Source organism: Xyrauchen texanus, chromosome 37 (genome assembly GCF_025860055.1).
Source record: "Xyrauchen texanus isolate HMW12.3.18 chromosome 37, RBS_HiC_50CHRs, whole genome shotgun sequence".
In the NCBI taxonomy this organism is placed as follows: Eukaryota; Metazoa; Chordata; class Actinopteri; order Cypriniformes; family Catostomidae; genus Xyrauchen; species Xyrauchen texanus.
The window spans coordinates 34,925,976-34,938,942 of record NC_068312.1 but is presented as its reverse complement, the minus strand read 5'-3'; positions in this window follow the sequence as shown (position 1 = coordinate 34,938,942).

Here is a 12,967-nt window from a genome sequence, read left to right as displayed (position 1 = left end):
CCTCTTGATCACATTCCAGAGGTTTTCAATGGGGTTCAGGTCTGGATATTGGGCTGGCCATGACAGGATCTTGATCCGGTGGTCCTCCATCCACACCTTGATTGACCTGGCTGTGTGGCATGGAGCATTGTCCTGCTGGAAAAAAAACAATCCTCAGAGTTGGGGAACATTGTCAAATCAGAAGGAAGCAAGTTTAATTCCAGGATAACCTTGTACGTGGCTTGATTCATGCATCCTTCACAAAGATGAATCTGCCTGATTCCAGCCTTGCTGAAGCACCCCCAGATCATCATGGTTCTTTGTCGTAATCTGAGTGAAAGAAGCACCATTTGTGATATCAGTGTTATTAGAACTGCTTATTTGAATTATGTTTCGATCGTAATCCCGACCAATCGTTTTGATATTTCGGTCTTTCCCGTTCAAGTAGATAGGAGCTGTACTTGTATGCTGCTTGTTTACATTGAAAATAGCTGCCCGTGTGTGGTCCAAAGAAAGGTCTACAGAAATATTAGGGGCCACAGAGCTGGATACATGTACCCTCAATTTTTATGATTATATATATATATATATATATATATATATCCAGGGTTGGGGAGTAACGGAATACATGTAACAGGATTACGTATTTAAAAAACAAAATATAAGTAACTGTATTCCACTACAGTTACAATTACATTCAAAAAGTAATTTGATTACTGAAGAGATTAATTTGCATTTTTTTGTCATTTGTTTCATTTAATATTTAGTCCTTTCAGATGGAAAACATTTATACATGTAAGTGATGTGATCCAAAGTGCATTTGAACAGTGGTGAAACACTTTCTCATGATGTGTTACATTCATACGAGCGGACAGAGCAGTAAGTTTGTACTGGCATGTTTTGATTATTGGGGAATCTACGCCCCTGGATGATTATACCATAACGCGGGCCCCAAAAGATCGCTTGAGGGCCGCGTGTTGAGTAGTGCTGCCGTAAACTTTAAAATACTCACTGTTTTAAAAGTACAGCCACAAGACGTAAACAATCTGCTTTGTTACATTATATGAGTGTGATGAAATCACTTACTAAACTTTTCTGTGTAAACTTATATCCAATTTTAAAACTTCGTTGCCATGACGATTTAAATAACTTGACAGCTTGAATATGAAGTTTTAACAGGAGAATTAATCTTAATGCTTTAATAAATTATACGTTTAAATTTCTGCCTTTTAAACCCTCCAAAAATTGGCCACATTCACTTCCATTATGAGTGTTACACGTGCAGACAGCGAAGGCAGACGAGGAGAGCGGGTCTAAATGCAAGCTTACTTTATTATAAACAGATAAACAAATAAACACAAAGAAAAAACCCACAGTGGGGAAATAAACACAAGACAGAGGAAATGGGCAGGAAACACATACCAGGCTAACAACACTCAACGAACGACAAGGGGTGAACAAAAAGCAGGGCTTAAATACACAGTGAGTGATGACTGAATGAGATACAGGTGAAAACAATGAACAAAAATGGCAGTGAAGATGGCAGGTGGATTCTGGGAAGTGTAGTTCTAAACAATGACAAGTGAACACGAAGGCTAACCAAAAGACAAAAGTGAAAACTAAGGAATGCAAAGGTGGCAGACAAAGGGCAACAGTGAAACAAGACAAGGAATTCCTAACAATGAGTGCCTCACTGTAATCATGATTTTAACTTTTTTGTAAAGAACATTTTGACGAGTCAAAATTAATTTTGTGGTAATCAATATTATGCCCCACATGCTGTTGATTGAGTTAAACTTATATTGAACCCGGAATATTCCTTTAAACCCTTTTTTTTTTACTCCGCAACAGACAAATTGCAAGTTTCCGCCTGATTTTATGATTACTAATGTTTAATAAAGAAGTGTTGATTTTTATTTATTTTTTTAAATCCTATTTTCTCCCAATTTGGAATGCCCAATTCCCACTACTTAGTAGCTGCTCATGGTGTCGCGGTTGCTCACCTCAATCCGGGTGGTGAAGGACATGTGTCAGTAGCTTCGGCTTTTTAGACTGTTAATCCGCGCATTTTATCACGTGGCTCGCTGTGCGAGACAAGACTCGCAGCATGTGGAGGCTCATGCTACTCTCCACGATCCACGCACGATTTACCACGCGCCACATTGAGAGCCAGAACCACTAATCGTTACCACGAGGAGGTTACCCTGTGTGACTCTACCCTCCCTAGCAACCGGGCCAATTTGGTTGCTTAGGAGACCTGGCTTGAGTCACTAGAGTTGTTCATTTTAAATAAAAAAGATTTTACTTTGATTATATTTTCATTAAAATATGAAGTGGGTAATACAAATGTAATATGATTAAATTACCTAAAAAGTGTAATCTAAAAGATTACGTTACAGATTACAGTTGAAGTTGTGTCATTTTTAATCAGTACCCAATTACATTTCAGCTGTATTAATATATATGTAAATGCACCCAACCAAAAAATAAATAAATAAAATTAAAATAAAATAAAAACAGATTCTGGTTCCTTTTTGAAATTGTTGTTCCAGCAAATAGTCAGCAGAGGGCAGTAACTTCTCAATTCTGTGTGTTTCACTTGTTCAAAGCTGCTTCATCACCTCAAACCATCAAATAACTAATCCATGCATACGACATAAATGATGCCTTTGAAGGGCACTTCGAAGGGAGCACAATCATGATAGCCATGCTGTGAGGTCATTCCAAACTGAATTTCCAATAAAAAGTGCTAAAAAGTGACTTTTTAGAGGATGATAAAGTCTTCAAAGGGAAAAGGGCATTGGGATTATCACCTCTGAATGAAACACACACAGTGTCTCCAGTAAAGAAGCATTTACCTTTTATAAACATGGTTTTAGGCTCATTTGGAAAACTAGTAAAAGCAAAACAAATGCTCTTATAATCAGTGAAACTATTTTCTGTGAAACCCCCCAGTATAAATGTTGCTGGCTTTAGGCTGACCAAAGTTTGAAACACCATATTATTGTTATTTTACTTCTGAAATTTTCTTCTGAAATCTCACTTACCCGTATTAACGGTTACTTTTGCATGAAACCTCATGCCCACCCGCAGACAAATGTTAGTGAAACCCAGACAGACCTGCCTGCATTGTGTCCACATGAGTAGACTTTCTACAATGTGTGTTTTAATAGTTCACTTGATCTTTTATTTGGGAGAGGTTATGTAGTTTAATCACAGATAGGGAATAAAGCACTCAGATGGGAGGTGTCCTCCTTGTTGTTTTGAGATGAGATGCTAGTGGGGCTGTTTTAGCACTAAAATCATTTTTCAAGTGTGAAAATCAGGATCCCTGAATAACATAATTGAAATATAAATCATAATGAAAGTAATGGTCTGTTTCAAAATCAAGGTGAGCCCTTTTTTTGTAATTTGTTTCAAACAAAGCAAATAGGTGAGTTATAATTAATGTCATAACTTTAAAACCAGTGGTGTAGCCAAGGCTGGACTGGGGTGGTCCTGGGCCCAGAATATATCAAATATATATTTATTAAATAGTAATAATAATAATAATAATAATAAAAACAATGAATAAATTCTGCTTTCTAAAATTGTGAAAGAACTGTTTGAATGTGCCACCTTTCAACTTTTCTGGAAAAGTTGGAGAAAAAATTATGTGGGAAAATAATTTCCTGGCTAAGCCCTTGATTAAAATGATTAATAATTAACAACTATATAATAAAATAATAAATGATAACAATATAACTATATATACAATTAATAGTGTTTGTACTACAATTATTATCAGTTTACTAACTAGATGCAAAATGTATTTAACAATGTAACATGGACTGCTGTCCAACTAAAATTCATTTGAAGTTTAATAATAAAATGTAGTTCCTTAATTGGTTTGAGTAAGATGTCTGAAAAAACACCATTAACACAGTAAAGAACAGGCATATAAGATTTCTGTGTGGCTTTCGATCTTGAAGGGCCAATAACGGAAGTTGTGATTATTTCTACAAGCTGTTTCAAATGGTGCTCCTCAGCCACGAAGAATCCGCAAGTTTGTTGTTTTTTACGGTAGCGAGTTTTCACGACGTCAGCACTCTTTCTTCTCCAAATCCTTGAGAGAACAAAAGTAGGATTGTGGTCACTCGTCTTCTAAACCACCATACGTCACATAAGTACTAAGTCAGTCTGTACTGAGAAGGCACTCGAGCTTGCTTCAGTCTGAACTGTTTTTAACCGATTTACATGTAGATACATGCTAGGTGGGCGTCTTTGACAGTTATGACACGTCTGGCGTGTTTTTGACCCATGTTTTTGGGACTTCATGTCAAGTACAAAACAGTTCAATGCACTGTATTCCATTCTGCTGTGTCCCAAAGGTATCTGTATTTCAACTCACTACAAACCACTCAGAACACCTTAGCAACTCCATAGTAACGCCCTATCGTTTTGGTGGCAAACAGGGAATGTTCCAACAACTTTAACCAGAGCTTATTTAGCAGAGATGGGCCACTTCTATTAAAATGATGGGAGAAATGGGAACACCCAACGGCAGCCAGCATTAAACGGCTGTAGAAAGAATGTCCCGCCTTACAGGTAAAAGAGCCAATCACCTTTTAGATACAGACATCGCCTGTCAATCAGCTCGACAACGCGGATGCGCATTACATTTACATTACATTTATTCATTTGGCCTGACGCTTTTATCCAAAGTGACTTACAAAAGAGGAAAACAGAAGCGAATCATCTTAAGGAGACAGTGGTACGAAAAGTGCCATACTACAAAGTTTCACTAGCATCAGAAAAGCATTCAAAACAGATTAAAGTGCAACAAGAATTTTTATACAAAAAATTTTTTAAGTGACTGGTTAAGTGCTCTTGGAAAAGATGTGTTTTTAGCTGTTTTTGGAAGACAGAATGTGAGTCAGCTTCACAGATGGAGTTGGGAAGGTCATTCCACCAACGTGGTATGATGAAACTGAGTCCTGGAAAGTGTTTTGATGCCTCTTTGTGTTGGTACGACAAGGCGACGTTCCTTAGCCAACCGTAGGCTTCTAGCGGGAGTGTAGTTCTGCAGAAATGATTTTATGTATGCTGGAGCAGACCCAGTGACTGTTCTGTATGCCAGCATCAGAGCCTTGAATTTAATACGTGCATCAACCGGCAGCCAGTGGAGAGAGACAAAGAGTGGTGTAACGTGCTCTCTTAGGCTCATTAAAGACCAGACATGCTGCTGCATTCTGGATCATTTGGAGAGGTCTAATAGCACATGCAGGAAGGCCTGCAATGAGAGCGTTACAGTAGTCCAGTCTAGTTATGACAAGTGACTGAACAAGCAGTTGTGTGGCATGTTCAGAGAGGAAAGGGTATACAGCATTAGCTATACAGGCTGAGAAAATTTAGTTTTTTTAGCGTTAACTAAGGTAAATAATCACAATTTATGATACTAGTGATGTCAGATTTTACTACTGATTTGTAATATGTCCTTTGATCATTGTCTTGACCAACCGTTTAGGAGATTTCGGTCTTTTCCCATTCAAGTGGATAGGAGCTAGACTGGCATGGCATGGCATGATTGGAAATTGCCTACCGAGAGCGTTCCAAAGATGGCCGACAATAGCCTGACTTGCTAGAAAGACTTTGCTTTAACTTACGTTATGTAGAGGTTAAGAACAAATAAAACATTATGGAACACCCTTGTGATGTTATTAGTGTTGCATAAAAGTTTCATGGTGCATCCGAAATCGCACACTTTTGCACTTTTCTACAGCATTTTTTAGGGTAAGTAGTGCGAGTAGTATGTTTACAATGAAAATGCAACAAAAAGAATTGTACTACGAGAACCCGGATGATGCATGCATAGTGTATATAATAACTGCATAGTGCGTCATTTAGGACACAGCTAACATGATGAGAGAAAACATGTTGGTCCATAATGTGGAGTGGTGGTGGCGTAGTGGGCTAAAGCACTGAACTGGTAATCAGAAGGTTGCTGGTTCGATCCCCACAGCCACCACTGTGTCCTTGAGCAAGGCAACTCCAGGTTGCTCTGGGGGGGATTGTCCCTGTAATAAGGGCTCTGTAAGTCACTTTGGATAAAAGCGTCTGCCAAATGCATAAATGTAAATGTAATTGTTAATTCAGTAGTATACACAGAAAGTGAATGGTGACTTGAACTCCAAAAAGGTACAAAAAGGATATAAAAGCTGCATTAAGGTAATCCATAGAAACAGTTCAAGATTGACATTGTTTTTATTGTAAATCTACACTTTAACTTTCACATTCAGCCACCTACTGGTTGGGGCTGGTCAAAGGTGGAGATTTATAGTTAAAAAAATACTTAAATATTAATCTGTTTCTTACTCACACCTATCATATCACTTCTGAAGATATAGATTTAAACAGTCAAGTGTTTTGGATTGCTTTTATGCTGCCTTTATGTGCTTTTTGGACCTTCTGAGTTCTAGTCACCATTCACTTGCATTGTGATGATCAGCAGAGCTGAGATATTCTTGTAAAAATATTAATTTGTGTTCTGCAGAAGAAAGAAAGCCATACACATCTGGGATGGCATGAGGGTGAGTAAATGATGAGAGAATTTTCATTTTGGGGTGAACTATCACTTTAAGGTGATTTGGATTGTAACATTCCTCATTTGTAAGTCTCTAAGTTAAAAGCATCTGTTAATTTAATATATGTACGGTTCAGTTTAATATCTGGCACCAGTAGATCAGAAATCAAATCTAACAATCTAACTAGAACAGACCCACTATCCTACTGACTCGGGCAGCTCGAGCATGACATTTCGGCTTTGAAGTAGTAAAACTGTGATTTCTCTTTTTTAGTGGCTTGATGATGGAAAGCTGCTTCCTGTCCCTGCAGACACAGTGTGGCGGCAGCTCTTTAAAAACACCGTGGGCAGGAGTGTTGGGTCAGAACCGGGCCTGTGTGGTTCCTGTCCTGTCGCCCCAGCACTGTCATTTCAGTCACTTCCTCCACTTCCTGTTGACGCCACTTGGCACATCTGTACAATAAATACAGCCTTCCTGCCCCCCAGCAGTTAACATCTTAGGAGGTAACGCTCATCTCCACATATAGTCAGCTTGACTGACTTTAGGTTAAAAAAGAACTATTTAGTGATGCATTTATTTACTCTGCAACTGTTGTGTTGATATTAATCTGTGGTCTTTAACTTAAAGGTACATTCCTGGTTCAATACAAGTTAAGCTCCATTGACAGCATTTGTGGCAAAATATTAATTACGACAAAAAATAATTTCACCTTGTCCCTTAATTTCTTTTCAAAAATCACAAATCTGGGGTACACTGAGGCACTTACAATGGAAGCGAATAGGGGGTCAATCCATAAACTTTAAAATAGTCACTTTTTCAAAAGGGTAGCCACAAGATGTAAACAATATGCATGTAACATGATTTTAGTGTGATAACCTAACATCTTACTGACCTTATACTAACCTCTTCTGCGCAAAGTTATAGCTAATTTTACTGCGTTGCCATTATGACGTAATGCTGAAAACCCTGTAATCATACAGAAATAACAATTTAACAACTTTAGAGCTCAAATATAACACAAGTTTTAATAGATGAATTTATCTAAATGCTTTTATAAAATTATAAACTTCACATTTCTGCCTTTAAACTCTCCAAAAATTGTCTCCAGTCATTTCCATTGTAAGTGCCTCAATGTAACCTTGATTTGAAAGTAGGGACATGGGACATTATGTCACACAAACATGAGCTTACTATCAAGAATATTCCTTTAAATTGGCAATGACATTGTTTTTTTGTGTTACGAAATATCTATGTGTATATATATTTAAGCAATATCACACAAGCAAGAGTGCGACATGGCCCTACATCAGCACTGCTGTGATTCGGCCGCCATATTGCACGATTGCGAGTGTGATATTGCTTATATACAACAGTTCGATGAACAAGTACACTTAAAAACAATTAGGTAAAACTGAGTATGGTCATAAAAAAACGCATTTGTGCATGAAACTACTTTCTTACGCAACGTATCAGAATCTGCCGTTGCTGTTCAAACCAAATGATGTGTCCAAACCTCCGTTAGTAATTAAAAAATTTCACTTTCGAACAATCTACTAACTACTAACTTAGTAGATAGTACTAACTTAGATCTGTGTGTGTGTGTGTGTGTGCGTGCATGCATGCGTGCAAGAGAGAGAGACGTGAGATGTGAGATCACCTGTTGCCAATCCGAAGCAGAGATGCTGTAGTCTGTAAGTCAGCTTTCTGAAGATAATGTCATTTTAGTGAAATTCATCCTATTAATGAATGGAAAAATAGCTGTTCAAGCGGGGGTATTCCTCCCTATTTCGCGGTAGCTGGTGCGCAATCTATAGTCATTTACTATAAAAACCGCAATGTCCCCCGCCATTTTGAACAGTAGGTCCTCTCCAATGCGGAAACTCCGGTAAGAGGTAAGCGCCTTGAGCTTGTGTAATTAATCAGTCTGTTGTGTCTCTCAGCTGTGATGAGCCGTAATGCTGAAGTTGTTATTTTAAAGTCATTTAAAGCTATTATCTTTAGTTGTGTAGTAGTAATGAGTGATCACATTGCGCTGATGAATGAAAACACTGACTGACGCTGACTTCACGTCACAAACCGGCTCACATTACACACAAAAATGGTCTTTTGCCTCCACCCACTGGTTAAAATATGTAAAAAAAAAATAAGAAATGTAAAGAGACACATACAGCTCGTAACACATATGCACTCCTCTTACACTTTAGTTTAGAATGGCATGAACACAAGCGGAGTGATACACATAGAGAAACGTCCGAGTGCTGATGGTATCAGACATCAGTACTCATAGAACATCTGGAGTGATGTTAGGCGTAGTGGGCTAAAGCACATAAGCTAAAGCACATAACTGTAATCAGAAGGTCGCTGGTTCGATCCCCACAGCCACCACCATTGTGTCCTTGAGCAGGACACTTAACTTCAGGTTGCTCCGTGGGGATTGTCCCTGTAATAAGTGCACTGTAAGTCGCTTTGGATAAAAGCGTCTGCCAAATGCATAAATGTAAATGTATATCTCTCATCAATCAGATTTGAGGACCGGAACAATATATATATTATATATTTGTGTGTAAATTGTCTGTCTGTCTATCCATCTAAGGTATTTGGTTCTATACAATATTGGACATTAGAAAGTATACATTGATTGATTATCAATCCCATATATAAAATTTCAGTTGGACATTTTAATTTGTTCTCAAACACACTAATAAATACATCAGTAAGGGAGGGCAGACCTGCAGTTGTTTTAAACTCATGTCTATAATGTTAAGCCACAGCAGGAGAAGGGATGAGGTCACCTCCACAGAAGTTCAGATGCTTTTATCTCCGTCCCTCTGCCAGATTCAACATCGGCATTCTCTCTAGAGCAGTGCCCACTATCCAAACACTGGTCCAGGCCATGGGCAGAGCCATTTGGAGAACGGCTGTGAAATTCAACATGCCCAGAGGAATATGCAAGTTCTTTATAGTCATCCTGACTGGCTATTTTTACATCAGTCCAGGCTTCCTGATGCACGCACGTTAGATAAGAGTGCAGAAACAAATACCTTTATGCCTTATTTTCAGCTGTGTTCTGAACAAACAGGGTCAGATTAACAGAATGATACTAAAAACTGTAAAAAACTCAAAACTGTAGGTATCACAAATCAAACAGAACTGTTATGATGTTACAGGAACTAATTCTTAAAACAAACCAACACAAAACAAAAGGATCTCTAGATTTTTCTGTAAGCAGTAGAAACATATCACAGCATATCAAGATTATTAATGCAGTAAATGCCATTTCTATTGTGCACATTGGCTGTATGCATTGTAACATGTGCATGCTCAAATGTGGGTCACATACTGTATACTATGCACAACGAGCAAGAGTTTGAACCTGGAACATTCCTTTAAGCTTACTGGAAGATAACATTTATACAAGATCCTTAAAGGTGTACAAACGTAGAGTTATATACCTAAAGAAATCAAAAGCTGTTTCATTCTGCATAAAGGTCGGTGCCCTCTTTTGGTGACCTCCATGTCTCGGTAACCCCTTTTTATCGCACACTTTCCCAATATAATACCATGAAATATTTTCAAAAACTCTATATATTTATACTGTATTTAAATATATACATGTGTATATATATATATATATACAGTGTCGGAATACACTGTGACTTTTGAATGACTTTTGGGTTTGCCCGCAGAATGGTGTAGTGTAGTCTACCCATGTCACATTTGTCATATCAGCCAGCAAAATAATAATAATAATAATAATAATGATAAAATTATATAAATGAAATAAAAATGACTTGGTGCACCTTTAAGGCCTTGTCAGAATAAGACCCCGTTGGATTCATTGAGAAGCGTCATACAGAACACATTTTCCTCTAAGCAACAAATTCTTCCTTTCCACTAAATAAATACAAAATTAATCGCAGAATACTTTTATGTATGTTTTTTAAAGTCCTGTAAAGCACTCAATAAACTGCAGCAGCGCCTGCCCAGTTTTCAGCCTTCTTGGTTCCACAAGTATTTTTCCCCATTCATTTTTCCCATAGGGTTTCCATTAAAGAAACCATGAATCAAACCAACCAACTCTGACGTGAATCACAACATTACAAACTTTTGTTTGAAGAAAAATAAGTATATGAAAATCTGACAAAAAGACAAAGGTACAAGACTGGGTACTTAACGTTTTTAATGAGCAAACTACAGTCCCATAAAGCATTGCGAGTGATGCAATGGAATTAAAAACAATGAGAAAATCTAAACCCACTTAATCAATGTTGTTGATTACAAGAATAGAATAAATATATTTAAAGTACACTCACCTAAAGGATTATTAGGAACACCATACTAATACTGTGTTTGACTCCCTTTCGCCTTCAGAACTGCCTTAATTCTACGTGGCATTGATTCAACAAGGTGCTGAAAGCATTCTTTAGAAATGTTGGCCCATATTGATAGGATAGCATCTTGCAGTTGATGGAGATTTGTGGGATGCACATCCAGGGCACGAAGCTCCCGTTCCACCACATCCCAAAGATGCTCTACTGGGTTGAGATCTGGTGACTGTAGGGGCCATTTTAGTACAGTGAACTCATTGTCATGTTCAAGAAACCAATTTGAAATTATTCGAGCTTTGTGACATGGTGCATTATCCTGCTGGAAGTAGCCATCAGAGGATGGGTACATGGTGGCCATAAAGGGATGGACATGGTCAGAAACAATGCTCAGGTAGGCCGTGGCATTTAAACGATGCCCAATTGGCACTAAGGGGCCTAAAGTGTGCCAAGAAAACATCCCCCACACCATTACACCACCACCAGCAGCCTGCACAGTGGTAACAAGGCATGATGGATCCATGTTCTCATTCTGTTTACGCCAAATTCTGACTCTACCATCTGAATGTCTCAACAGAAATCGAGACTCATCAGACCAGGCAACATTTTTCCAGTCTTCAACTGTCCAATTTTGGTGAGCTCTTGCAAATTGTAGCCTCTTTTTCCTATTTGTAGTGGAGATGAGTGGTACCCGGTGGGGTCTTCTGCTGTTGTAGCCCATCCGCCTCAAGGTTGTGCGTGTTGTGGCTTCACAAATGCTTTGCTGCATACCTCGGTTGTAACGAGTGGTTATTTCAGGCAAAGTTGCTCTTCTATCAGCTTGAATCAGTCGGCCCATTCTCCTCTGACCTCTAGCATCAACAAGGCATTTTTGCCCACAGGACTGCCGCATACTGGATGTTTTTCCCTTTTCACACCATTCTTTGTAAACCCTAGAAATGGTTGTGCGTGAAAATGCCAGTAACTGAGCAGATTGTGAAATACTCAGACCGACCCGTCTGGCACCAACAACCATGCCACGCTCAAAATTGCTTAAATCACCTTTCTTTCCCATTCTGACATTCAGTTTGGAGTTCAGGAGATTGTCTTGACCAGGACCACACCCCTAAATGCATTGAAGCAACTGCCATGTGATTGGTTGATTAGATAATTGCATTAATGAGAAATTGAACAGGTGTTCCTAATAATCCTTTAGGTGAGTGTATATTGCAATATATATATATATATATATATACACACACACACACACACACACACACACACTGGCTGCCAAAAGTTTAGAATAATGTACAGATTTTGGTGTCATTGAACTGATCACAAAGTATAGTCAGGACATTACTGAAATAAAAAACAGCACCATCACTATTTGAAAAAAGCCATTTTTGATCAAATCTAGACAGTAGCCATCAGTCCAACACCTTATCCTTGATTAATCATGCTTAATTTATAATTTGGTACTAGAAAATCACTTGTCATTATATCAAACACAGTTGAAAGCTATTTGATTTGTTAAATGAAGTTTAACATTGTCATTGTGTTTGTTTTTGAGTTGCCACAGTACACAATAGGCTGGCATGTTTTAATGTCAACATTAGGTAAAAAATAGCAAAAAATGAAAAAAAATGAGTTTCTTGCTCTAGAAACTCATCAGTCAATCATTGTTTTGAGGAATGAATTTTCGATACAATGCTTGAAATTGCCAAAATGAAGATTTCATACAAAGGTGTACACTACAGTCTTCAAAGACAAAGGACAACTGGCTCTAACAAGGACAGAAAGAGATGTGGAAGACCAGATGTACAATTAAACAAGAGGATAAGTACATCAGAGTCTCTAGTTTGAGAAATAGACGCCTCACATGTCCTCCGCTGACAGCTTCATTGAATTCTACCCGCTCAACACCAGTTTCATGTACAACAGTAAAGAGAAGACTCAGGAGGCCTTATGGGAAGAAGAGAAAAAGGAAAAGACACTTTTGAAACAGAAATCAAAAAGAAAAGGTTCGAGTGGGCAAAGAAACACAGACATTGGACAACAGATAATTGGAAAAGAGTGTTATGGATCTTAACCCCATTGAGCTTTTGTGGGATCAGTTAGACT